The following is a 25,695-nucleotide window of genomic DNA, read 5'->3' as shown; positions in this document are numbered from 1 at the left end:
GAAGTCTTTTGTGGTAGTTGTGCATGAGGTTCTTTATTTTCTCACATGATAAAGATGCCCACTAGTCTTGGCAAAAAGCCTCCAGTTCCTGTAGATTCCTGGTCTGTCTAGCATGAACTGCGTGCTTGAGATCTCCCCAGAGTGGCTCAATGATATTGAGGTCAGGAGCCTGAGATGGCCACTAAATAACCTTCAATTTGTCGTGTTGTAGCCAATGACAGGTTGATTTGGCCTTCTATTTTGGATCGCTGTCATGTTGAAACGTCCAAGTACGTCCAATGCGCAGCTTCTGGGCTGATGATTGCAAATTTGCCTCCAGTATTTGATAATGTGCTGCATTCATCTTTCCTTCAGTTTGGACCAAGTTTCCTGTGTCTTTGCAGCTCACACATCCCCAAAACATCAGCGATCCACCTCCGTGCTTTACAGTAGGAATGGTGTTCCTTTCATCATAGGCCTTGTTGACCTCTCTCCAAATGTAACGTTTATGGTTGTGGCCAAAAAGTTCAATTTTGGTCTCATCACTCCAAATTACCTTGTTCCAGAAGTTTTCAGGCTTACTTATGTGCTGTTTTTCATACTGTAAAACTAAAGAGAAAAAGTCCTACTGGAAAATATGCACACCACAACAATATGCACAAAATAACAACAATTTTATTGATACACAAATACAATTAAAACACAATTAAAAAACCATGAAACTGTGTCCCCTCAGAGAAGATAACACAATAGTAACCCCAATAGATAAGAGTAATGCATCCGTAGTTGTCCAAAAACCCTCTCCTAATGGCTCATGAGGCAAAAAAATGTAAATATATATATATGTATATATATATATATATCCTCTCCCCAATCAGCGAACAGAGATATTTGATAGGAAGAAAGTAATGAGACCCCCAAAAAGGAGCCCCAATAATAACCTAGATCCCAGTCCAATGACAGGTAATCATAGAAAAACCTCAAGAGGAGCTCACACAATCGGGAAACCTCCCATAAGAGCCCTAGTGGTAGCATAAAATATGTGCATATTACCCAAAGGGAGACAGGTCCATAAATAATCCCATGAGTCAGGATCCTGAGGGGAAACATACATGGCCCCACGAATATCGCCCCCACAAGTGGGGCTTCGGCAGGGGAAGTTTTGCGTACTGTAGGCGAGATACTTTGTGGCATTTGCACAGTAAAGGCTTTCTTCTGGTGACTCGACCATGCAGCCCATATTTCTTCAAGTCCCTCCTTATTGTACATCTTAAAACAGCCATACCACTAGTTTTTAGAGAGTCCAGTATTTCAGCTGATGTTATGTGTGGGTTTTTCTTTGCATCCCTAACAATTTTCCTGGTGGATGTGGCCAACATTTTTGTTGGTCTACCTGACCATGGTTTTGTATTCACAGAGCCCCTGATTTTCCATTTGTTAATCACAGTTTGAATGCTACTGACTGGCATTATCAATTCCTTGGATATTTTTTGTATCCCTTTCCTGTTTTATACAGTTCAACTACCTTTTCCGTAGATCCGTTGAAAGTTCTTTTGCTTTCCCCGTGACTCACTGTTAAATATTAATAATCCGTTAATTTCTTATAAGACTCAGTTCTGTACATTGCTTTAGCTTACACGACATAGGCTATTTTTAAGCTTGGCTCATGGTAGAAAGACAGCTCCATATATGTAGAGACCACGTGCTTTAGGAGACGTATATAATTCATGGCTAACTGTAGAGGTCGCTCTTGCTCCCTCCCCATCATGAGACACAGAAGCGAGGATGACATCTCGGCATGGATATAGCATTGAATGGACAGACAGCTGGGATATTACTTGACGGCTATGTGAGAAGCCGAACTGAGAGACAGCAGCCATTTGCTATTCAGGATCCCGGGAAGAAGAAGAATACATGTTGCTTTGCTATGAACTAATGGACAATTTCTCTTTCACCTATTTTTATGTTTTTCTGTAATAATCTTTTCTTTGATGGAAGAAACCAAATAAACCACTACATTTTTATCTGGTAACTAGTCCTGAGTATTTTACAGGATAGGCATTATTTTACATTGGAGAGCCAGCCAGATCTGAATTTTTGTATTTTTTTTTTTTTTTGCGGATTTCCCTCAACTTGCCCAAAAGGGGGATTGGACTTTGCTAACGTCAAATCATATGTGCAAGTTATCGGGAATTCCACTATTCACAAGAATCAGACAGAACCTAGACGTGAGGACTAAGAATTGCCAGATGGATTGAGAAGTACTACAATTGCCAAAGTGCCAGACGTGTGAAAACAGGAGTCCAGCGTTGTCCATCAAAGGAACAAGCTGAGAAATTTCAAGGTAAGAGAAATGGATGTAATTAATTCTTATGCTAAGCAGAGTAGATTGAAATTTAAGTCTGTAGACTAGTGTTGAGCATTCCGATACCGCAAGTATCGGGTATCGGCCGATATTAGCGGTATCGGAATTCCGATACTGACTTCCGATACTTTTGTCATATCGGATTCCGGAATCGGAATCGGAAGTTCCCATCATGCTATGAGCCTGCTTGCTTTGATTAAGCCAATGGGAATCCTCCGAAGTGTGGGCACATCCTGTTAGGCATGTAGGCATGTTAACTATTGGCATGGCTGTGATTGGCTGCCGAAATGATGTCATGATGCACTATAAAAGCCACCGCAGCCGCCATTTCTGGTTCACTCTGCTGTGAATTCAGTTAGGGACAGGCTGCTGTAGAAGACTGTGAGGGACAGTTAGAAATAGCGATTCCACCAAACATCTAGTGCTTTACCCAGGCTACATAAACCACCACTGTAGCCTTCTTTGCCCTAGCAGCAGTGTTCACAGCTGTCTGCAAGGGCTGTGTGAGTGCAGCTCATGCTGTGGAGTGGGTCCTGCAGCCACGTCAGGCTGTAGGCCACCCAGTGTGATCACTGCTGCCTCATACATCTTTAAATTTTTGAGCTGCATTTTTTACATAATTTCAATCTAGTGTGCTTCCATCCGTATCCATATACGTTGGTTGCAAACACTAGTAGTAGACAGCGGAGCCTTTCTGCAGCCTTTCAGTGCTAGTGTCCACTTTGCTGCACTGTTCACGGCTGTCTGAGAGGTCTCTGACTGTGTGTGAGTGCAGCTCACGCTGAGTAGTGTGTCCTGCAGCTACGTCTGGTTGTAGGACGCTCAGCGTGTCACTGCCTCACACATTTTTCTTTTATTGCAGCTCATTTTTTCTTTTATTAGTGTGCATCCATCCGTCTCCATCTACGGTGGTTGCAAACACTATATAGGAGTACACAGCGGAGCCTTTCTGCAGCCTGTCAGTGCCAGTGCCCACTTAGCTGCACTGTTCACGGCTGTCTGAGAGGTCTCTGACTGTGTGTGAGTGCAGCTCACGCAGAGTAGAGTGTCCTGCAGCTACGTCTGGTTGTAGGACGCTCAACGTGCGTCACTGCCTCACACATATTTGTCTTTGAGTGCAGCTCATTTTTTCTTCTCCTATTAGTGTGCATCCATCCGTATCCATCAACATTGGTTGGTTGCAAACACTATATAGGAGTAGATAGAGGAGCCTTTTTTTCTGGCTTGTGCCCTGCCGGCGCAGCCAGATTAGTATTACCCAATTTTTTTGGAGCCTCATCTTTTGCATTGTAGGTTACCTGCCTGCATTGTAATAGCTCCAAAAAGTTGGTGATACTATCAGTTTCAATTCTTTGTTCACATACTTTGAGTTTGTTTCCAACAAAGAAACCACAAAAAAAGTTCACCAAACACTACATTTGGAACTTGTGTAGGCCACATCAGCTCCTATTAAAGTGTAGTCCACACACACACACACTTCATAAAATTAGTGTTTCTTGTACCTGTAACCAGCTGTTCAGGAATAAGCACACTAAGGCCCCCCTTTGTACTTTTCTGCCTATCTTAAGCAGTCTGGCAAGATGAAGAAGGCAGGGAGTAAGGCGCGTGGGCGTGGGCGTGGGCGTGGAGTTTCAGCAGGGAGAGGACATGGGGATTCTGCAGGGAGAGGACGTGGGGATTCTGCAGGTAGAGGACGTGGGGATTCTGGGCCTGCGGGCACCAGTGGATCAGCATCCCCCAGTTTTAGCAGGCAACAGTCCTTTATGCGCAGCTTTGTAGGACCTCAACGTACCCCACTGCTGCGGGAGGAACAAATTGAAGCCGTTGTCGGATGGATGGCAGCTAACGCATCGACTTCAATTACTTTCACAGCCTCTCAGGACCAGAGCACCGAAGAGCAACCATCTGTCTCTTCACCACCTGCCAAAGTGCCCAGGCAGTCAGAGAGACATTTTCACGGGGGCTTAGTTCAACTAAGGCTGAAGTACCCGGGGCCCCTGTGGTGTCCCTTTACTAGGGGAAACCCTGTCTGACCCTCAACCCAGGGTTTTTGCTGAAGGTGAAAATGCCTGAGCCTCCGACCTTTCCTTATCTCCTGCTCAGCCCTGCACTTAACCCTCCACCCTCCACCCAGTGAGAAGTCACCACCAAAGCTCCCACACAAATAATGACAGACAAGGAGAACTTAAACTGCACTGCGCCGCACACACACAGGAATAAACAGTAATGTGAACAGGGCACAACTAAACACAAATATGGGAAGGAGAAAGGATAACGACGGATCATACGACACCAGATATGAATCTCTCTCTCTTGAACACCTCCACTCCAGACCGGAACCACTTGGTATGAAACACAAGCTATAATCGGCGACGCCCATAGGCCAGCATGACTATTTAAAGACCGTGGGCGTGACTAACCATCCAACCTGGTCTCCAGCAGGATTAACCCCCAAGAGCCTGAAGATCAGGCCGGCGCCACTGAGGCTATAGTGGCTGGAGGTGGAACTACCTCTGCCTGCCGGATGCTGTGGTGTGAACAGCATCCGACATGACAGTACCCCGTCTTCTACGAGGGACCCCAGGGCCCTCAAGACTCATAGGACCCGGCTTGTCTGGATGACGACGGTGAAAAGAACTGACCAGCCGATCCGCATGTATGTCTGAGGCTGGAACCCAAGACCTCTCCTCTGGACCATACCCCCGCCAGTGCACCAAATACTGAAGAGTACGGCGTACTACTCGAGAGTCCACTACCTTGGCGACCTCGAACTCTAACTCGCCATCCACCATGACTGGAGGCGGCATCGGCGTTGTGTCCACAGAGCCTACCACCTTTTTCAATAAAGCCCTGTGAAACACGTTGTGTATCTTGTACACTGCGGGAAGTTCCAACCGATAAGCCACTGGGTTAATGATGGCAGAAATCCTAAAAGGCCCAATAAACCTTGGACCCAGTTTTAAAGAAGGGATTTTGAGTTTTATGTTCTTCGTAGCTAACCACACCCATTCACCCACACACAGGTCCGGACCTGGCACGCGTCTACTGTCAGCCACCCGTTTGTACCTGGCACTCATGCTCAACAAACGCTGTTTCACCCGCCTCCAGACTGATGACAATTGGGCTCCTAGCTGATCCTCCTCCGGGACACCCCCGGAGTCACCCTGACGTAAGGTACAAAACTGAGGATGTTGACCGTACACACAAAAGAATGGAGACTCTCCTGATGACTCTTGGCGGTGATTATTTAATGCGAATTCGGCCAGAGGAAGGAAAATAGACCACTCCTCCTGGTTGTCGGACACAAAGCATCGTAAATACTGTTCTAGATTTTGGTTCATGCGCTCAGTTTGTCCATTAGACTGTGGATGAAACGCCGATGAATGTGACAACTTGATCCCCAACCTTGAGCAAAAAGCTTTCCAAAACCTCGCCACAAATTGCGTACCCCTATCAGATACTATGTCAGACGGTACTCCGTGGAGTCTGACCACCTCCTTCACAAATACCTGAGCCAACGTCTTAGCATTGGGCAAAGAGGACAACGCCACAAAATGCGCCATCTTTGAAAAACGGTCAACCACCACCAGGATGACCGTGTTCCCTGCCGAGGCTGGCAAGTCAGTGATAAAATCCATGGAGATTTCTGTCCATGGCCTATTGGGTACCCCCAGAGGCTGTAGCGTGCCAGCAGGACGGGTTCGGGGTGACTTAGCCCTAGCGCACGTGATGCAAGCTGCCACGTACGAGACCACGTCCTGCCGGATTTTGGGCCACCAGAAACGACGCGATACCAGCTCTAAGGTGCCCTTCACCCCTGGGTGACCAGCCAGTACCGAATCGTGGTGTTCCTTCAACACCTTAGGCCGAAGATGCAGGGGTACAAATGATTTGTTGGCGGGAAGTCCTGGTGGTACCTCCTCTTGGGCCTCGGCAATCTCCGCCTCTACCTCAGTCGTGAGAGCCGAGACCACTACCCCTTTCTGGAGGATGGGTACCGGCTCTTCCCGAGGTTCTCCCCCCGGAAAACACCTAGACAAAGCATCCGCCTTGGTGTTTTTAGCCCCGGGACGGTACGTCACAAGAAAATTGAAACGAGTAAAAAACAATGCCCAGCGAGCCTGCCTAGGAGACAGACGCTTGGCCGACTCCAGGTAGAGCAGATTCTTATGGTCGGTGATAACTGTGACCTGGTGAGCCGCCCCCTCCAAGAAGTGTCGCCATTCCTCAAAAGCCAGTTTGATGGCCAACAACTCCCTGTTGCCGATATCATAATTCCGTTCGGCCGGCGACAACTTCTTGGAGAAGTAGGCGCATGGATGCATCTCGCTCAAGGACGAGCCTTGAGACAGTACTGCCCCCACTCCCACCTCTGACGCATCAACCTCTACCACAAAAGGTTTAGACACGTCTGGTTGCACCAGAATGGGGGCTGAAGCAAAACTATTCTTCAGACGCTCAAATGCACGTATAGCCACCTCAGGCCAGTTCGCCAGATCGGCACCCTTTTTTGTCATGTCCGTGAGCGGTTTGGCGACAGTCGAAAAGTGTTTTATAAATTTCCTATAATAATTCGCAAACTCAAGGAACCGCTGGAGTGCTTTCAGACTCTCCGGCCTCTCCCATTGCAACACCGCTTGCACCTTAGCGGTGTCCATTTTAAAACCAGCTGTGGACACAATATATCCCAAAAAGGGCAACTCCTGGACAAAAAATAAACATTTTTCCAGCTTAGCATAGAGCTGGTTCTCCCGGAGCAACTGTAACACCTGCCTAACATGCTGCAAATGAGTGTCCCGATCGCTAGAATAAATGAGGATATCATCCAGGTATACAATCACAAATCTCCCCAGGACATGAGCAAAGACATCATTAATAAAATGTTGGAAAACGGCAGGCGCGGTGGTCAACCCAAACGGCATAACCAGACTCTCAAAATGACCCTCAGGAGTGTTAAACGCCGTCTTCCACTCATCCCCCTGACGGACCCTTATGAGGTTATACGCCCCCCTGAGGTCCAGCTTGGAAAACCATTTTGCCCCCGCTACCTGGTTGAACAAATCCGGGATCAACGGCATTGGGTAGGAATCACGGATAGTAATCTGGTTTAACTCTCGGAAATCCAGACACGGGCGTAACCCCCCATCTTTCTTCTTAATGAAGAAAAACCCCGCGGCTACAGGCGAGGACGAAGGCCGGATGTGACCTTTGCTCAGACTCTCCGCGATGTAGTCTTTCAGAGCTTGTCTCTCAGGACCAGAAATATTAAACATCCTGGCCTTAGGTAATTTGGCCCCGGGTTTTAACCTAATAGCACAGTCATAGGCTCTATGTGGAGGCAGTTCTGAGCAACCCTTCTCAGAGAAAACATCCGCGAAATCCTGCAAAGCCTCCGGCAGGCTGGGCGTCACGGCGGACACACATGTGGCCAAGCAATTGTCTTGGCAGAAACCACTCCATTGTACTATGTCCTGAGTCTTCCAATCAATTACCGGGTTGTGCCTGGACAGCCATGGAAAACCCAGGACCATTTGAGCTGGGAGATTACGGAGGACCCTACATGTAACCGACTCAGAATGTAGGACCCCAATGTGGAGTTTCACCTCTGCCACAAACTCAGTAATCTCCCCTTGAGGGAGGGGAACAGCATTAATGGTCACCACCTGTATGGGGTGAGGAAGTTTTTCAATCTTAAACCCGGCGGTGTGTGCAAACTCCTCATCTATGAGATTGGTGGCGGAACCGCTATCCACAAACACTGATATAGGTAGCTCTCTGCCGGCGACAATAACCTTGGCAGGGAGCATACATTGAGATACCATCATGGAGGATATGCATACGCTCAGTTGGGTCTCCTCCATACCCTCTGAGCTTAACAGTTTTCCGCCGGTGTGACCCTCTTAGGTAGTACCGGGCAAACGTTAACATAATGACCACCTTTACCACAGTAGAAACATGCTCCGGACTTCCGGACTCCCGGAGCGCGAGGCTGAACCTGTGCCACGCCAGCAATCTGCATAGGTTCAGGGGACTCATCTACTTCAACCACACCTGCACCTCTGTTTTCCCCCAGAGGTAGCGTCTCCTGTGCCCCCTGACGAAAACGGCGATCAATACGTATCACCAAACTCATGGCAGACTCCAATGATGCCGGAGTCTCATACATCAGGAGGGCTTGTTTCACCCTCCCTGATACCCCATGAATAAACTGGCTCCGCAGTGCTGGGTCATTCCACTGTGTGTCTACAGCCCAGCGGCGAAATTCCGAACAATAGTCTTCTGCCAAGCGCTCCCCCTGGCGGAGGGCGCGGATTTTAGATTCCGCTAGAGCCAGTCGGTCAGGGTCATCGTAAATGAGCCCGAGGGCAGAAAAAACATTATCGACCGAATGAAATGTAGCAGAATCAGGTGGTAAGGAAAATGCCCATGCTTGGGGGTCACCACTCAGTAATGACAACACCAGCCCTACTCGCTGGGCCTCATTACCTGAGGATATTGGCCGCATGCGGAAGTATAATTTGCAGGCCTCCCGAAATACGACAAATTTGCTGCGATCGCCTGAAAATCGTTCTGGCAGCGGAAACTTCGGCTCTGCACCGATACCTGCAGATGCCGTTTGCACCTTTGCTACTACCAGGCCCTGCTGCTGAACTGCCCCATTCAACTCGGAGACCTGTATGGACAGCGCCGCCAACTGGCGGGTTATGGAATCTAATGGATCCATGGACTCCTGAAAAAATGTGGGCCGATTATAATGTCACGGGGGCTTAGTTCAACTAAGGCTGAAGTACCCGGGGCCCCTGTGGTGTCCCTTTACTAGGGGAAACCCTGTCTGACCCTCAACCCAGGGTTTTTGCTGAAGGTGCAAATGCCTGAGCCTCCGACCTTTCCTTATCTCCTGCTCAGCCCTGCACTTAAACCTCCACCCTCCACCCAGTGAGAAGTCACCACCAAAGCTCCCACACAAATAATGACAGACAGGGAGAACTTAAACTGCACTGCGCCGCACACACAGAGGAATAAACAGTAATGTGAACAGGGCACAACTAAACACAAATATGGGAAGGAGAAAGGATAACGACGGATCATACGACACCAGATATGAATCTCTCTCTCTTGAACACCTCCACTCCAGACCGGAACCACTTGGTATGAAACACAAGCTATAATCGGCGACGCCCATAGGCCAGCATGACTATTTAAAGACCGTGGGCGTGACTAACCATCCAACCTGGTCTCCAGCAGGATTAACCCCCGAGAGCCTGAAGATCAGGCCGGCGCCACTGAGGCTATAGTGGCTGGAGGTGGAACTACCTCTGCCTGCCGGATGCTGTGGTGTGAACAGCGTCCGACATGACAGACATGGACAGGAGCCATCACAGTCTCTACTTCTGTTCTCGGAATCTGTTGGCTTGGAAAGAGGGGGCCAGCCAAGCAGCATTCCTGAATGTGAAGAAGAGGGAGTATGCAGTGATGCGCAACTTCTTCGTCCCTCTGAATCTGAAGAGGCGAGTGGGCCAGTGCCTATGGTCAGCACACCTCAGTATGCATCAGATGATGACGAGACTCAGTTGCCACTTTCTGGTGCGTACGGTGCTGGCGAGACAACCCCGGAGAAGCAGCTGTTTGAAGAGGGGAGGGAAGATGATGAGGTCCTTGACCCATCATGGCGTGAGGAACAGGAAGGTGGTGGGAGCAGCTCGGAGGAAGAGATTCCCCTACAGGCCAAAACAGGAGGCAGAGTGAGGGGGAAGACTTGGTTGCCTGTACCCTCCACTTCGGCACCCGTTAGGAGCATTCCTCATTCCAAAGGCAAAACGGGCGCTCCCAAGAGTTGCAGTGCGTGGTCCTTTTTTGACACAGTTGCAGATGACATTTGCTTTGTCAAATGCAAGCTGTGTCATCAGATAGTCAAAAGAGGGAGAAATGTCAGCAACCTCAATACCACAAATAGGTGGAAACATGTGCGCACCAAGCACGAGTTGGAGTTGCAGAGACACCCTGAAGACGTAGGCCAACGTACAGCACCACCTACCACCTCTTCAGTTCGTGTTGGGGCCTCTTCCTCCAGCTCACACACTGCTGGTTCAGCTTCCTCACAGGATCGCCAAGGAAGAACCTCTGCCACTGTTGTCCGGAGACCCTGTCAGATTCCACCCATAGCATCACGTTCCCATCCATCACAGCCATCGGTAGCACAGGCATGGGATAAAAGGCGCCCTTACTCGGCAAACCATCCCCGAGCACAGTCTCTGAATAAGAAACTGGGTCTGAGCAGAAAAAGTAAATTAATGTGCATGCAAAATGTAATTGCATATGAACACATGACCTTTACACAGAGAAAACCAAAAGCAAAACACAAAACAAATATCCTGGAATAAAAAAGTAAAAAAATATATTGCAAAAATTGCATGAAGGTAGTAATAATAGTAATACTAAGTCCCACAAGGGTTGCCGTGACGTGGCGGGATGGCTTCTACATTATTTTGATCAAAATTATGTTAACTAAATACCCTTATTATTACTATTATTACTACCTTCATGCAATTTTTGCAATATATTTTTTTACTTTTTTATTCCAGGATATTTGTTTTGTGTTTTGCTTTTGGTTTTCACAGTCTCTGAATGCTGGCATTGCCAAACTTCTGGCAGTTGAAATGCTGTCATTCAGGCTGGTGGACACTGACACCTTCCGGGACTTAATGGCATTGGCAGTCCCCCAATACAACGTGCCCAGCCGCTTTTATTTCAGCAGGCGAGCCGTCCCTGCCCTGCAGAAACATGTTGAGGGCAAAATAAAACATGCGCTACTAAACGCCGTTAGTAGCAAGGTCCACCTGACCACCGATGCGTGGACCAGTAACCATGGACAGGGACGATACCTTTCCCTCACTGCCCACTGGGTCAATGTTGTGGAGCCAGGTACAGATCTGGAGAGTGGCGCTGTACGTGTTCTTCCAACGCCACGGATTGCAGGACTCCAGTCTGTACACATAGACTCCTCCTCCTACTCAAGTTCCTCAGAAACAGCAGAGCAGGAGCCTGTTACGACCGATATGAGCACAGCCGTGGCCAAACGTCAACAGGCTGTACTCAAATTAATTTCTTTGGGGAATCGAAGCCACACAGCGCAGGAGCTCTGGAATGCTATCAAGCTGGAGAGCGATGTGTGGTTTGGGCCAGCGAATCTCCAGCCGGGCTTGGTAGTGTGTGACAATGGCCGAAATCTGGTGGCAGCTCTTGGCCTAGGCAACCTCACACACATCCCATGTCTGGCACATGTGCTTAACTTGGTCGTGCAGAGCTTTCTGAGGGACTATCCGGATCTTGATGCACTGTTGCACAAGGTCCGCATAGAGTGCGCTCACTTGCGGCGTTCCAGCACGGCAAGATCGCGCCTCGCTGCTCTGCAGCGACGATTTGGCCTTCCGGAACATCGCATCATATGTGACCTACCCACCCGGTGGAATTCAACGTTACATATGTTGGAGCGGTTGTGTGAGCAGCAGGCAGCAGTCATGGAGTACCAGCTGCATCAGGCGCAAACAAGTCGCACTGTGCGCCGTTCACACTTCAGCACCATTGAGTGGGCCTCTGTGAAGGACATCTGCCTCGTTTTGCGTGCCTTCGATGAATCCACGCGGATGGCGAGTGCAGATGATGCACTAGTCAGCATGACTGTCCCCCTTATCTGCCTGCTTCAACAAACACTGCAAGCACTAAGGGATGAGGTTTCGGAAGAGGTGGAGGATGAGGAGTCCCAAATGCCATCTGCTTCTGGACAGTCTGCGCTACGTGTTTCCTCACAAAGGCCTAGGCAGGGGACACTTTGTGAGGAGGATGAGGAGGAGTCGATGGAGGAGGAAGACATCTCTCCAGAGGAGGGAGGTACACAAACCTCTACTCAGTATGTACAGCGAGGGTGGGGTGATGCAGAGCAGGCCGAGGTCACGCCTCAAACAGGGGACAGCGGTTCTTTGGCAGTTGGGAGTCTGCAGCACATGGTTGATTTCATGCTGCAGTGCCTGAGAAACGACCGCCGCATCGCCCACATTCTCGTCTCGGCTGATTATTGGGTGTACACCCTCCTAGATCCTCGCTACCGGGACAGCGTACAAAAGCTCATACCAACGTTGAACCGGGAGCGTAAACTGCGGGAGTACGAAGAGTCACTGGTGCAGTCCATAAAGTTTTCCATTCCACCCGACAGCATTGTTGCTAGTGCTTTACAAAGCAGCTCTGTGCGTCGAGGCAGTGGAGGAAACTCTGCACAAAGAGGGAGCAGAGGCAGCGCCGCAGCAAAAGGCAAGACCACTATGGCCCAAATGTGGCAAAGTTTTGTGTGTCCACCACAATTGTCTACACCATCAGCGACGCCTCGAGTCAGCAGGAGGCAACACTTCCGTCAGATGGTGTCAGACTACATGTCTTGCCCTGTCACTGTACTCCCAGATGGCTCTTCCCCCTTCAAGTTTTGGGTCTCTAAGCTGGATACATGGCCAGAGCTTAGCCAGTATGCATTGGAGGTGCTGGCTTGCCCTGCTGCCAGTGTATTATCGGAACGTGTCTTTAGTGCTGCAGGTGGTGTACTAACAGACCGTCGCACGCGACTATCTTCCGATAATGTTGACCGGCTGACTTTTCTGAAAATGAACAAGGCCTGGATCTCCAAAGACTTTGCCATTCCTCTTACAGACTAAATTAGTGGTTGGCAACTGTATCCAGGTCTGCTGGTGTGTTCATTTTTCTACCACCTGAACTATAATCCCTGTGCTTCAACACAGCCAGTTGTCGCTCAGATGTGTCGTCTGCACAGAGAAACACACTAGCTCCTGTGTTAGTGGGGTTCAGTAACGCCAGCTGATCCCCTGCTGTGTGGACGGCAAAGTCACCAGCTCCATCAACATTCAAACCACTACTGATTTTTAACCGTGCCCAACTTAGGTCTCTGGCTCCACTGTCTCTACTATTTCCCCTGACCTTCAACCCCGCCATCTACATCTCTGAAGTGGCGTCAGCACAATCTACACTTGTTCCTGTGTTCCTGTGGCTCAGTCCCATCAGTTTATCCCCTGATGTGTGTCCGGCAAGGTCTCCTGCTCTATCCACATTCCCATAACCAGTAGTGGGAATGAGGACAGAGCTGGCGAACTTGCCAGACAAACATCAGGGGATCAACTGACGGGACTGAGCACCAGTAACACAGGAACAAGTGTAGATTGTGCTGACGCCACTTCAGAGATGTAGCTGGCGGGGTTGGAGGCCAGGGTAAATAGTAGAGACAGTGGAGCCAGAGGCCTAAGTGGAGCATGGTTAGAATCAGTAGTAGTCAACAACCTCGATAAAAACCGCTGCCCATTGGCCTCTGCATGCGGCATGCGTAATCCTGGGCTCCAACAGTGTCAGTTGGTGTTCAGAAGTGTCATCTCCACAGAGCCAAACACATTCGTTCGAGTGTTAGTGGGGTTCAGCACTGCCAGCTGTTCCCCTGCTGTGGAGATGGAAAGTCTCCTGCTGCCTACACCTACCAAAATCCAGTAGGCCCCAGCCTGCTCCACGCCTGATCCTGGGCTCCAACAGCGTCAGTTGGTGTTCAGAAGTGTCATCTCCACAGAGCCAAACACATTCGTTCGAGTGTTAGTGGGGTTCAGCACTGCCAGCTGTTCCCCTCCTGTGGAGATGGCAAGTCTCCTGCTGCCTACACCTGCCAAAATCCAGTAGGCCCCAGCCTGCTCCACGCCTGATCCTGGGCTCCAACAGCATCAGTTGGTGTTCAGAAGTGTCATCTCCACAGAGCCAAACACATTCGTTCGAGTGATAGTGGGGTTCAGCACTGCCAGCTGTTCCCCTGCTGTGGAGATGGCAAGTCTCCTGCTGCCTACACCTGCCAAAATCCAGTAGGCCCCAGCCTGCTCCACGCCTGATCCTGGGCTCCAACAGCGTCAGTTGGCGTTCAGAAGTGTCATCTCCACAGAGCCAAACACATTCGTTCGAGTGTTAGTGGGGTTCAGCACTGCCAGCTGTTCCCCTGCTGTGGAGATGGCAAGTCTCCTGCTGCCTACACCTGCCAAAATCCAGTAGGCCCCAGCCTGCTCCACGCCTGATCCTGGGCTCCAACAGCATCAGTTGGTGTTCAGAAGTGTCATCTCCACAGAGCCAAACACATTCGTTCGAGTGTTAGTGGGGTTCAGCACTGCCAGCTGTTCCCCTGCTGTGGAGATGGCAAGTCGCCTGCTGCCTACACCTGCCAAAATCCAGTAGGCCCCAGCCTGCTCCACGCCTGATCCTGGGCTCCAACAGCGTCAGTTGGTGTTCAGAAGTGTCATCTCCACAGAGCCAAACACATTCGTTCAAGTGTTAGTGGGGTTCAGCACTGCCAGCTGTTCCCCTGCTGTGGAGATGGCAAGTCTCCTGCTGCCTACACCTGCCAAAATCCAGTAGGCCCCAGCCTGCTCCACGCCTGATCCTGGGCTCCAACAGCGTCAGTTGGTGTTCAGAAGTGTCATCTCCACAGAGCCAAACACATTCGTTCGAGTGTTAGTGGGGTTCAGCACTGCCAGCTGTTCCCCTCCTGTGGAGATGGCAAGTCTCCTGCTGCCTACACCTGCCAAAATCCAGTAGGCCCCAGCCTGCTCCACGCCTGATCCTGGGCTCCAACAGCGTCAGTTGGTGTTCAGAAGTGTCATCTCCACAGAGCCAAACACATTCGTTCGAGTGTTAGTGGGGTTCAGCACTGCCAGCTGTTCCCCTGCTGTGGAGATGGCAAGTCGCCTGCTGCCTACACCTGCCAAAATCCAGTAGGCCCCAGCCTGCTCCACGCCTGATCCTGGGCTCCAACAGCGTCAGTTGGTGTTCAGAAGTGTCATCTCCACAGAGCCAAACACATTCGTTCAAGTGTTAGTGGGGTTCAGCACTGCCAGCTGTTCCCCTGCTGTGGAGATGGCAAGTCTCCTGCTGCCTACACCTGCCAAAATCCAGTAGGCCCCAGCCTGCTCCACGCCTGATCCTGGGCTCCAACAGCGTCAGTTGGTGTTCAGAAGTGTCATCTCCACAGAGCCAAACACATTCGTTCAAGTGTTAGTGGGGTTCAGCACTGCCAGCTGTTCCCCTGCTGTGGAGATGGCAAGTCTCCTGCTGCCTTCACCTGCCAAAAGCAACAGGCCCCAGCCTGCTCCTCGCCTAATCCTGGGCTCCAACAGTGTCAGTTGGTGTTCAGAAGTGTCATCTCCACAGAGCCAAACACATTCGTTCGAGTGTTAGTGGGGTTCAGCACTGCCAGCTGTTCCCCTGCTGTGGAGATGGCAAGTCTCCTGCTGCCTTCACCTGCCAAAAGCAACAGGCCCCAGCCTGCTCCACGCCTGATCATGGGCTCCAACAGCGTCAGTTGGTGTTCAGAAGTGTCGTCTCCACAGAGCCAAACACATTCGTTCGAGTGTTAGTGGGGTTCAGCACTGCGAGCTGTTCCCCTGCTGTGGAGATGGCAAGTCTCCTGCTGCCTTCACCTGCCAAAAGCAACAGGCCCCAGCCTGCTCCTCGCCTAATCCTGGGCTCCAACAGCGTCAGTTGGTGTTCAGAAGTGTCGTCTCCACAGAGCCAAACACATTAGTTCGAGTGTTAGTGGGGTTCAGCACTGCCAGCTGTTCCCCTGCTGTGGAGATGGCAGTCTCTCCTGCTGTCTCCGCCTTCCAAATACAGTAGGCCTCTGCCTACACCCTCCTATTTCCTGGGCTTCAACACAGCCCGTTGTAGCTCGGAAGTGCCGTCCACACGGAAAGAGATACTTGCTCCCGTGTCTCAGTGGGGTTCAGTAACGTCAGCTGATCCCCTGCTGTGTGGATGGCAGTCTCTCCTGCTGTCACCACATTCCAAATACAGTAGGCCTCTGCCTACACCCTCCTATTTCCTGGGCTTCAACACAGCCAGTTGTAGCTCGGAAGTGCCGTCCACACGGAAATAGACACTTGCTCCCGTGTCTCAGTGGGGTTCGTAACGTCAGCTGATCATCTGCTGTGTGAATGGCAGTCTCTCCTGCTGTCTCCGCATTCCAAATACAGTAGGCCTCTGCCTACACCCTCCTATTTCCTGGGCTTCAACACAGCCAGTTGTAGCTCGGAAGTGCCGTCCACACGGAAAGAGATACTTGCTCCCGTGTCTCAGTGGGGTTCAGTAACGTCAGCTGATCCCCTGCTGTGTGGATGGCAGTCTCTCCTGCTGTCTCCACATTCCAAATACAGTAGGCCTCTGCCTACACCCTCCTATTTCCTGGGCTTCAGCACAGCCAGTTGTAGCTCGGAAGTGCCGTCCACACGGAAAGAGATACTTGCTCCCTTGTCTCAGTGGGGTTCAGTAACGTCAGCTGATCCCCTGCTGTGTGGATGGCAGTCTCTCCTGCTGTCACCGCATTCCAAATACAGTAGGCCTCTGCCTACACCCTCCTATTTCCTGGGCTTCAACACAGCCAGTTGTAGCTCAGAAGTGCCGTCCACACGGAAAGAGATACTTGCTCCTGTGTCTCAGTGGGGTTCGTAACGTCAGCTGATCATCTGCTGTGTGAATGGCAGTCTCTCCTGCTGTCTCCGCATTCCAAATACAGTAGGCCTCTGCCTACACCCTCCTATTTGCTGGGCTTCAACACAGCCAGTTGTAGCTCGGAAGTGCCGTCCACACGGAAAGAGATACTTGCTCCCGTGTCTCAGTGGGGTTCAGTAACGTCAGCTGATCCCCTGCTGTGTGGATGGCAGTCTCTCCTGCTGTCTCCACATTCCAAATACAGTAGGCCTCTGCCTACACCCTCCTATTTCCTGGGCTTCAACACAGCCAGTTGTAGCTCGGAAGTGCCGTCCACACGGAAAGAGATACTTGCTCCCGTGTCTCAGTGGGGTTCAGTAACGTCAGCTGATCCCCTGCTGTGTGGATGGCAGTCTCTCCTGCTGTCACCGCATTCCAAATACAGTAGGCCTCTGCCTACACCCTCCTATTTCCTGGGCTTCAACACAGCCAGTTGTAGCTCGGAAGTGCCGTCCACACGGAAAGAGATACTTGCTCCCGTATCTCAGTGGGGTTCAGTAACGTCAGCTGATCCCCTGCTGTGTGGATGGCAGTCTCTCCTGCTGTCTCCACATTCCAAATACAGTAGGCCTCTGCCTACACCCTCCTATTTCCTGGGCTTCAACACAGCCAGTTGTAGCTCAGAAGTGCCGTCCACACGGAAAAAGACACTTGCTCCCGTGTCTCAGTGGGGTTCAGTAACGTCAGCTGATCCCCTGCTGTGTGGATGGCAAAGTCTCCTGCTGCCTACACAGTCGTACCACTACTGATTTTTAACCGTGCTCCAATTAGGCCTGTGGCTCCACTGTCTCTCGTATTTCCCCTGTCCTCCAACCCTGCCAGTTACAGCTCCGAAGTGGCGTCTGCACAATCCACACTTGTTCCTGTGTTACAGGTGTTCAGTCCGGTCAGTTAATCCCCTGATGTGTGTCCGGCAATGTCGCCTGCTCTGTCCACATTCCCATAACTAGTTATGGGAATGTGGACAGAGCAGGCGACATTGCCCGACACACATCAGGGGATTAACTGACCGGACTGAACACCTGTAACACAGGAACAAGTGTGGATTGTGCAGACGCCACTTCGGAGCTGTAACTGGCGGGGTTGGAGGACAGGGGAAATACGAGTATCACTGATATTCGTATTTCCCCTGTCCTCCAACCCCGCCAGTTACAGCTCCGAAGTGGCATCTGCACAATCCACACTTGTTCCTGTGTTACAGGTGTTCAGTCCGGTCAGTTAATCCCCTGATGTGTGTCCGGCAATGTCGCCTGCTCTGTCCACATTCCCATAACTAGTTATGGGAATGTGGACAGAGCAGGCGACATTGCCGGACACACATCAGGGGATTAACTGACCGGACTGAACACCTGTAACACAGGAACAAGTGTGGATTGTGCAGATGCCACTTCGGAGCTGTAACTGGCGGGATTGGAGGACAGGGGAAATTCTAAAATCAGTGAAGCCACAGGCCTAAGTGGAGCTTGGTTAAAATTAGTAGAAGTCTACAACCAATCTTAAAATTTCTTCAATGCAGCCTCAGCCTGCTCCGTGCTTGTCCCTGGGCTTCAACACAGCCAGTTGTTGCTCGGAAGTGCCGTCTTCACAGAGTAAAACACTAGCTCCTGTGTTTGTGGGGTTCAGTAACGTCAGCTGTTCCCCTGCTGTTTTGATGGCAATCTGTCCTGCTGCCTCCCAATTGACAGCACATCAGGCCTCAGCCTGCTAAGTGCTTGTCCTGGGCTCCAACATCGCCAGTTGCTGCTCATAACTGACTTTGGCACGGGTACTCCCTCCTGCCCAGCTTGGTTCCAGCCCTGCCTGCTGTTTCCGGGAAGTGTCAATGTCAGTTTGCCACCCCAAGTTGCCATGTCGTGTTGCGGTTGGGTTAGCCGAGGCTAGGGTGCCAGCAGTTTAGGTGCTTCCTATGTGGACTGCAGGTTCTGGTAAGAAAGGCTTGTTCCGTAGTGCCAGTAGGACAAGCACCCCCTGTAGGACTGTGTGATTCGGTAAGGCTACTTTCACACATCAGGTTTGCGGCGTCAGGCGCGATCCGGCGTCGTGCCGGAACGCCAGATCCGGCAAATGTTTCGTAAAACCGGATGTGACGGATCCGGTTTTCTGCCGGATCCGTCTTTTTCTTGACAGACAAAACCGGATCCGTCTCATCCGGTTCATCCGTTTTTCTATCCGTTTTTCGACGGATTACGCCGGATCCGGTTTTTAAAATTGACCCTTGTGGCCTTCCGAACGGGATTGGCTACTGGAAAACTATATATAGCATGTTCCTACAGCCCTTCTTTGACAGGTTGTAGAGGAGAAAGTGCAGGTTGGAGAGAAGAGCAAGTTACTGGCGAAGATGGATGTTGTCATTGGAAATATTTTGAAGAATTTTGCGGATTTTACAGCGGAGGCAAATCGTTTGAGGGTGATTGTTCTGGAGAAGGAGAGAGCGAGACAGCAGCGCATCAGGCATCGTAGACGACGTTTGTGGATCCACCCCATCACAGCCAAGAGAATGACGCGTGGGGTCTATTCTACACTATGCATGGACCTTCGACGAAACCCGGATAAATTTTTTGGATATGTTAGGATGAAAATGGAGAATTTTGATTACTAGGTGGAGCGCATTGCACACCTCATAAGAAAAGCGGACACCTATTGCCGCTTCTCTGTTTCACCCGCAGAGTGTCTGATGGTGACTTTAAGGTAAGCCACATTTATTGGATATGATCGCATCAGAGCACACTTTCACTGCAATCTTGTTGGTGGTAGTTTGTATCTCCAAGTGTTATAGGTCAGTTTTGGTATGTAATGCTGTGATTTAAAACTAATTTATTGTTTTTTAATTCCCCACAGATTTCTTGCAACTGGAGAATCCCTTTCATCACTGCATTTCCAGTACAGACTCGGGATTTCCACCATATCTGGAATTGTGAAGTACACATGCCGTGCACTGTGGGACTCCTTAGCTGAAGAGTTTTTACCAGAGCCCACAACAGAGAGGTGGATTGAAATTGCTGACAAGTTTCAACAGATATGTCAGTTTCCAAACTGCTTGGGCGCTGTGGACGGGAAACATATCCGCATTGTAAAGCCAGCTGGATCGGGATCGGAATATTTCAATTACAAGAAATATTTTTCAATTGTCCTCATGGCCATCGCTGACGCGGAATACAAATTTATTGCGGTTGATATTGGGGCCTATGGCCGCTCCAATGACTCTCAAGTTTTCAAACTGTCTGCCATGGGGCGTAAACTGTATGGAAACACCTTCCAGTTCCCACCACCTAGACCGCTGCTGCAAACATCTGGTCCACCTATGCCATTTGTCTGTGTAGGGGATGAAGCCTTCCAGCTGTCAGAACACCTTTTGAAACCGTACTCTAGCAGAGGATTGACAAGACCAAAACGCATTTTTAATTACCGCCTCACAAGAGCAAGAAGAATGGTTGAATGTACCTTTGGTATTCTGACAGCCAAATGGCGGGTCCTATTGACTGCGATCAACCTCAAGACAGAAACTGTGGACGAGGTGATCAAAGCGTGCGTGGTACTCCACAATTTTGTTATCTGCAAGGAACCCATTTCCATTGAGGACACCTCTGAAGAAACCACCTTGCAAGATTACCATGACATTACCACTAGAAGTTCTGTGACGGTTTCAGTAATGAGGGACAATTTTGCACTATACTTTATGTCACCTCAAGGCAGAGTACACTGGCAGGATGACAGAGTGTGAAAGATTTGTGCCCAACCAAACTTGTGTACCTTCTGTACCAACAGTATATACCTTTGCCAACCAAAGTTGGCTATCTTGTCATGGTCTCTATTTTTAGCTTTAGGCCACAGGTGTGTACCTGGTTGTGTTTTATGCAAAGTATTTCACCTTTTAACAAAAGTTGTGTACATTGTTAGGAAATCACCAACAATAAACACAACTTTTTATTTGAAATACTTTGCTTCAAACACAACCAGGAACACAACTGTGGCAAAAAGCTAAAATTTACCCACAGTTATATACCTAGTTTTGAATACCATTTCACCTTTTAAATACCCTGTATTTAACCTTTTTCGCAGCAGAAAGAAATGACAGACAACAAGTGTAAAATAATTTAACTTTTATTGAAAAATGTTTTTTTTAGTAAACTTTTTTAAAATTTTAATAAACTTGTTTAATAAAACTTTGAAACTATAAAACTGAAACCATAAAACTGGTCATTTTTATTTAAATACACACATTATAAATCTGTGTAGTGTGTGGTGGAAATACTGCTGTAGGGGCTGCGGGACACTTCGACACTGGGAGTGTGGAGAGAGGACTGGGATCGTGGTGGGGAAGGAACAGTTAGAGGTGAAGGTGTGGAAAAAACTACAGAATGGGTGGACATGTGGGAAGCAGAAGAGGTGGTGGGTGGTGGAGTGGAGGGTTGGGCAGGGACTGTAGGAGCAGATGATGTTGATGGCAAGTTGTATGGGGAAGGAGTTTGGTACGGGGCAGGTTGCTGGAAGTGGGGAGATGTCTGGTACGGGGCAGGTTGCTGGAAGTGGGGAGATGTCTGGTACGGGGCAGGTTGCTGGAAGTGGGGAGATGTCTGGTACTGGGGAGGTTGCTGGTACTGGGGAGTTTGCAGGTACTGTGGAGGTTGCTGGTACTGGGGAGGTTGCTGGTGCTGGGCAGGTTGCCGGGGAGGTGGATGGTGCTGGGGAGGTGGATGGTGCTGGGGAGGTGGATGGTGCTGGGGAGGTGGATGGTGCTGGGGAGGTGGATGGTATGTAATAGGAGGGGGAGGATGGAAAGTGGCTGGAGGTGGATGGTATGTAATAGGAGGGGGAGGATGGAAAGTGGCTGGAGGGGGTGTAGATGTAATAGGAGGGGGAGGATGGAAAGTGGCTGGAGGGGGTGTAGATGTAATAGGAGGGGGAGGATGGAAAGTGGCTGGAGGGGGTGCAGGTGGAGGAACTACTGTGGTGGGAGGAGGAGGTTGGGAGGTAACTTGCTGGAGAGCAGCGTGGCATGAATGCATTACATGCATCTGCTGGGCAGGAGAGAGCGTTTCCATGCACTCCACAACAGACCTGAAAAAGGTGTGGTTTGGCGAAGATCTTGCTTCTGAATGCATGGTTTGCAGAAGTGTCTTCACCTCCAGAATGCTGGAGTTGATCTGCTGATAGCCTGCGGAGATTTGCTCTGACAAGACTTTTAGACAGTTCTGAAAAGATGCATTCAGATGCAAGAACTCTGGCGCATAAGTCTTTTCCTGACCCCTCTGCCGCTGCCGCCCAGTACCCGCAGGTGTACTAGAGGTGGCAGGGGCAGAAGGGTGGGGTAAAGGGAAAGCGATCTCCTCACCAGCAGCTTCATGTAATGTAGGCGGCCACGATGCTCCTGTGCTGGTGGATGGGACAGATGGGTCGAATGTGTGGGAAGGCTGGGAAGGTGCAGATGTACCGGGGCGGTCGAAGTGTCCCTCGGTGCCGGTCTCCTCAGGGATCGCCTCAGAAGGGTCCAATCGTGCAGGCTCCCGAGTGCTGCTCACCGTGCTGTGGAATAAAGAGAAAAAAAAACAATTAAAATACTGACATGGTATGGCCCTGGCTGAAAAAAATTTTTACATCTAACATTTTTTTTCACATGTGGTGTGTAATATTTACCTTCTGGTGACCATTGTTTCCCGGAGGAACGACAGGGCTTCTGCGTACTTGTACTTGCTCCTGCGTCCTCCAGATCCACTCGGGGCCCGCATCTCTTTATTGAACTCCTTCTTGAAACGATCCCTCACAGACCGCCACCGATTCACAATTCTGTTCCCTGAAACGAGAAAGGAGTGGTTAGTATACAACATCAGTGTTTCCCAAACTCCAGTCCTCATGGTCCCCAGGGGTCATGCTTTCAGGATTTCCATAGTAAATAGAAATCCTGAACACATGATCCGTGGGGACCACGAGGACTGGAGTTCGGGAAACACTGGTTTACATCAAGCAACCGGTACTGTATATACTTACGCTCTGTAATCTGGGCCCGAACATTGAGGTCCTCCCAGCGGCCCACAAGGAGCGAACAGATTTCCTCCCAGAGTCGTCGGGTAACGATAAGGTCAGCGTGGCGGTGGTCAGCCATATTCCAGAGCGGCTCCCTTTCTCTGACAAGATCGATGAGGTGGTCCACATCGAGTCCTCCATCCTCACCGTCAGAGTCGGGAGCACGCTGTGAAGGCTGTTAAAGAAAAAGACAAAAATAACATAATTAGCCTCCACATAAGAAATGAAATAAAAAGTGCAAAAAAAAAAGCAAAAATATTTATACTTACACGCTGGTGACCGCCGCGTTGCTGTCGCCGACGACCCTGGGAGGCACTGCGAGGACCTCTTGGCCGACCACCAGATTGGGAAGACTAGAGAAGAAAACAAAAAATGTTATGTCTTTGGATGTAGGCATTTGTTTGCTGTGTGTGGTCTGCAGAACATTGTTTTCTATGTGTTGTGTGTAGTGTGATGTTGTGTTTCTGCGTTTGATGCAAAAAACTTACCAATTGTGAGCCCACTCCAGGTGTCTGTCCACCCCTTCCTTCTTCTTCTGGGAGCTCCTCTTCATCTTGTGATTCCTGTTTTGAAATAAAAGTTAATGAATAGACATATATTACAGAGAAGATGGATTTTGGAAATAAAAACTTACCGTCAAACGCTGACGATGCGAGGGAGGGCTCCCAGAAGATGATGTGCTGTCTTCCTGGTGGCCACACTCCATGCCTGTGGGTGGTGTTCCAGCTGCTGCCATTGCTGCTGCTGCTGCTGCATCTATTGGGCGGCTGTTGAATAAAGAGAAACAAAGGGCCAATGAATATCTTGATATTCAATAGCCCTAGTTTGGAGGAATGGGTGATTTGATAATTACCGTCTCTCATCTGCTGCTGGCCTCCCCTCCTCAGCATGTTCTATTTGCTGCTCCATTTGGGGTGGTGGTGGTGCTGATGGTGCTGCAGTGGTCTCCTGCCTTCTCCTGCTTCGCTTGGTTGCTTTCTTGGGTGGCATGTTGGGTGTGGCTGTGGGTCCCACTGTCTTGCTTTTATATATGTCTTGTGGGCAGAGCTACTGAGCATGCTCAGACCAAAAAACCGGATCCGGCCGCCGGATCCGGCTTTCGCCGGATCCGGCGCATTGCGGCGCTCATAGGCTTTCATTGTGTGAAAAAGCCGGACGCGCCGGATCCGGCGTGTCCGGCTATTTCGCCGGAGACAAAAAACGTTACAGTAGCCATTTTTTCCAGACGCCGGATCGCGACACATTGCCGGATCCGGCGATAACCAGATGAAACGCATGGCCATCCGGCGCGATCCGGCGCAAATGCAAGTCAATGGGGGGGAAACCGGATCCGGCATTGCATTTCGCCGGATCCGGTTTCTGTCAAAAGCGCCGGATCGCGCCTGACGCCGAAAACCTGATGTGTGAAAGAGGCCTAACTGCGGCCAGCTTGTGGCATGCCAACTTTGCTTTTCAGGGGTAACTTCTGCTACCCCTCTGGGTTCCAGCACCGTCAGCTGGTTCTTGTCAGAGCCTTTGGCCTAGGTGCCTCCATCTCGGTATCCGAGTTCCGGCAACGTCTGCTGGTCCTTGGTAGTGCTTTGTAGCACAGGTACCTCCTGCTTAGTAACCGGGTTCCAGCACCGTCAGCTGGTCCACGGTTGTGCCATTGGCTCTTATTCCTTCTGCTGCCCCTCCGGGTGCCAGCACTGTCAGCTGGTCCTCGCTATTTCCATTTGCTCTTACAGCTTATGCTACCCCTCCGGGTTCCAGCACCGTCAGCTGGTTCTCGTCAGAGCCTTTGGCCTAGGTGCCTCCATCTCGGTATCCGAGTTCCGGCAACATCTGCTGGTCCTTGGTAGTGCTTTGTAGCACAGGTACCTCCTGCTTAGTAACCGGGTTCCAGCACCGTCAGCTGGTCCTCGGTTGTGCCATTGGCTCTTATTCCTTCTGCTGCCCCTCCGGGTGCCAGCACTGTCAGCTGGTCCTCGCTATTTCCATTTGCTCTTGCAGCTTATGCTACCCCTCCGGGTTCCAGCACTGTCAGCTGGTTCTCGTCAGAGCCTTTGGCCTAGGTGCCTCCATCTCGGTATCCGAGTTCCGGCAACGTCTGCTGGTCCTTGGTAGTGCTTTGTAGCACAGGTACCTCCTGCTTAGTAACCGGGTTCCAGCACCGTCAGCTGGTCCTCGGTAGTGCCATTGGCTCTTGTTCCTTCTGCTGCCCCTCCGGGTGCCAGTACCGTCAGCTGGTTCAAGAGGACAAAGAACAGGAAGACAACCACCAAGATGCAGAACAACAAGAGAGAGAATACAAAGAAGCATAAAAAAACAAAGCAGAAGAACATTAAGCATAAGACTAATACTATGAGCAAATGATATTATCTTATTTATACGCAGAAGAAGACTAAGCAGTGTATGGGGGTGAGTCCGTTCCTCCTCGTGGTGCCCCTGGAAAAGGCCTGTTGCTGCAGGCCAAACTGAACGCGGACAGATCCTGTTGTAAATCTTTTGTGACAGGCAGAACGGAAGGTATAAACTTCTAACTTTTCTAGATAACAACTACAGGAATGCCTGACACAAACAAGAATATGATGAAGAAGAATAGGAAGAAGATGAAGAAGTTGAATATGTAGAATAATAATTGTTGAATAAGAAGAATATGAAGAATGTAAGAAAAGGAAGAAGAAGAAGAATGTAAAAAAAGGAAGTAGAAGAATTTAAAAAAAGGAAGAAGAAGAAGAATGTAAAAAAAGGAATAAGAAGAAGAATGTAAAAAAAGGAAG

Source organism: Dendrobates tinctorius, unplaced genomic scaffold (assembly GCF_039654945.1).
Source record: "Dendrobates tinctorius isolate UK_male_01 unplaced genomic scaffold, ASM3965494v1 ptg000037l, whole genome shotgun sequence".
Taxonomy (NCBI): domain Eukaryota; kingdom Metazoa; phylum Chordata; class Amphibia; order Anura; family Dendrobatidae; genus Dendrobates; species Dendrobates tinctorius.
The sequence above is the reverse complement of the archived record's forward strand: the minus strand, read 5'-3'. Positions refer to the sequence as shown.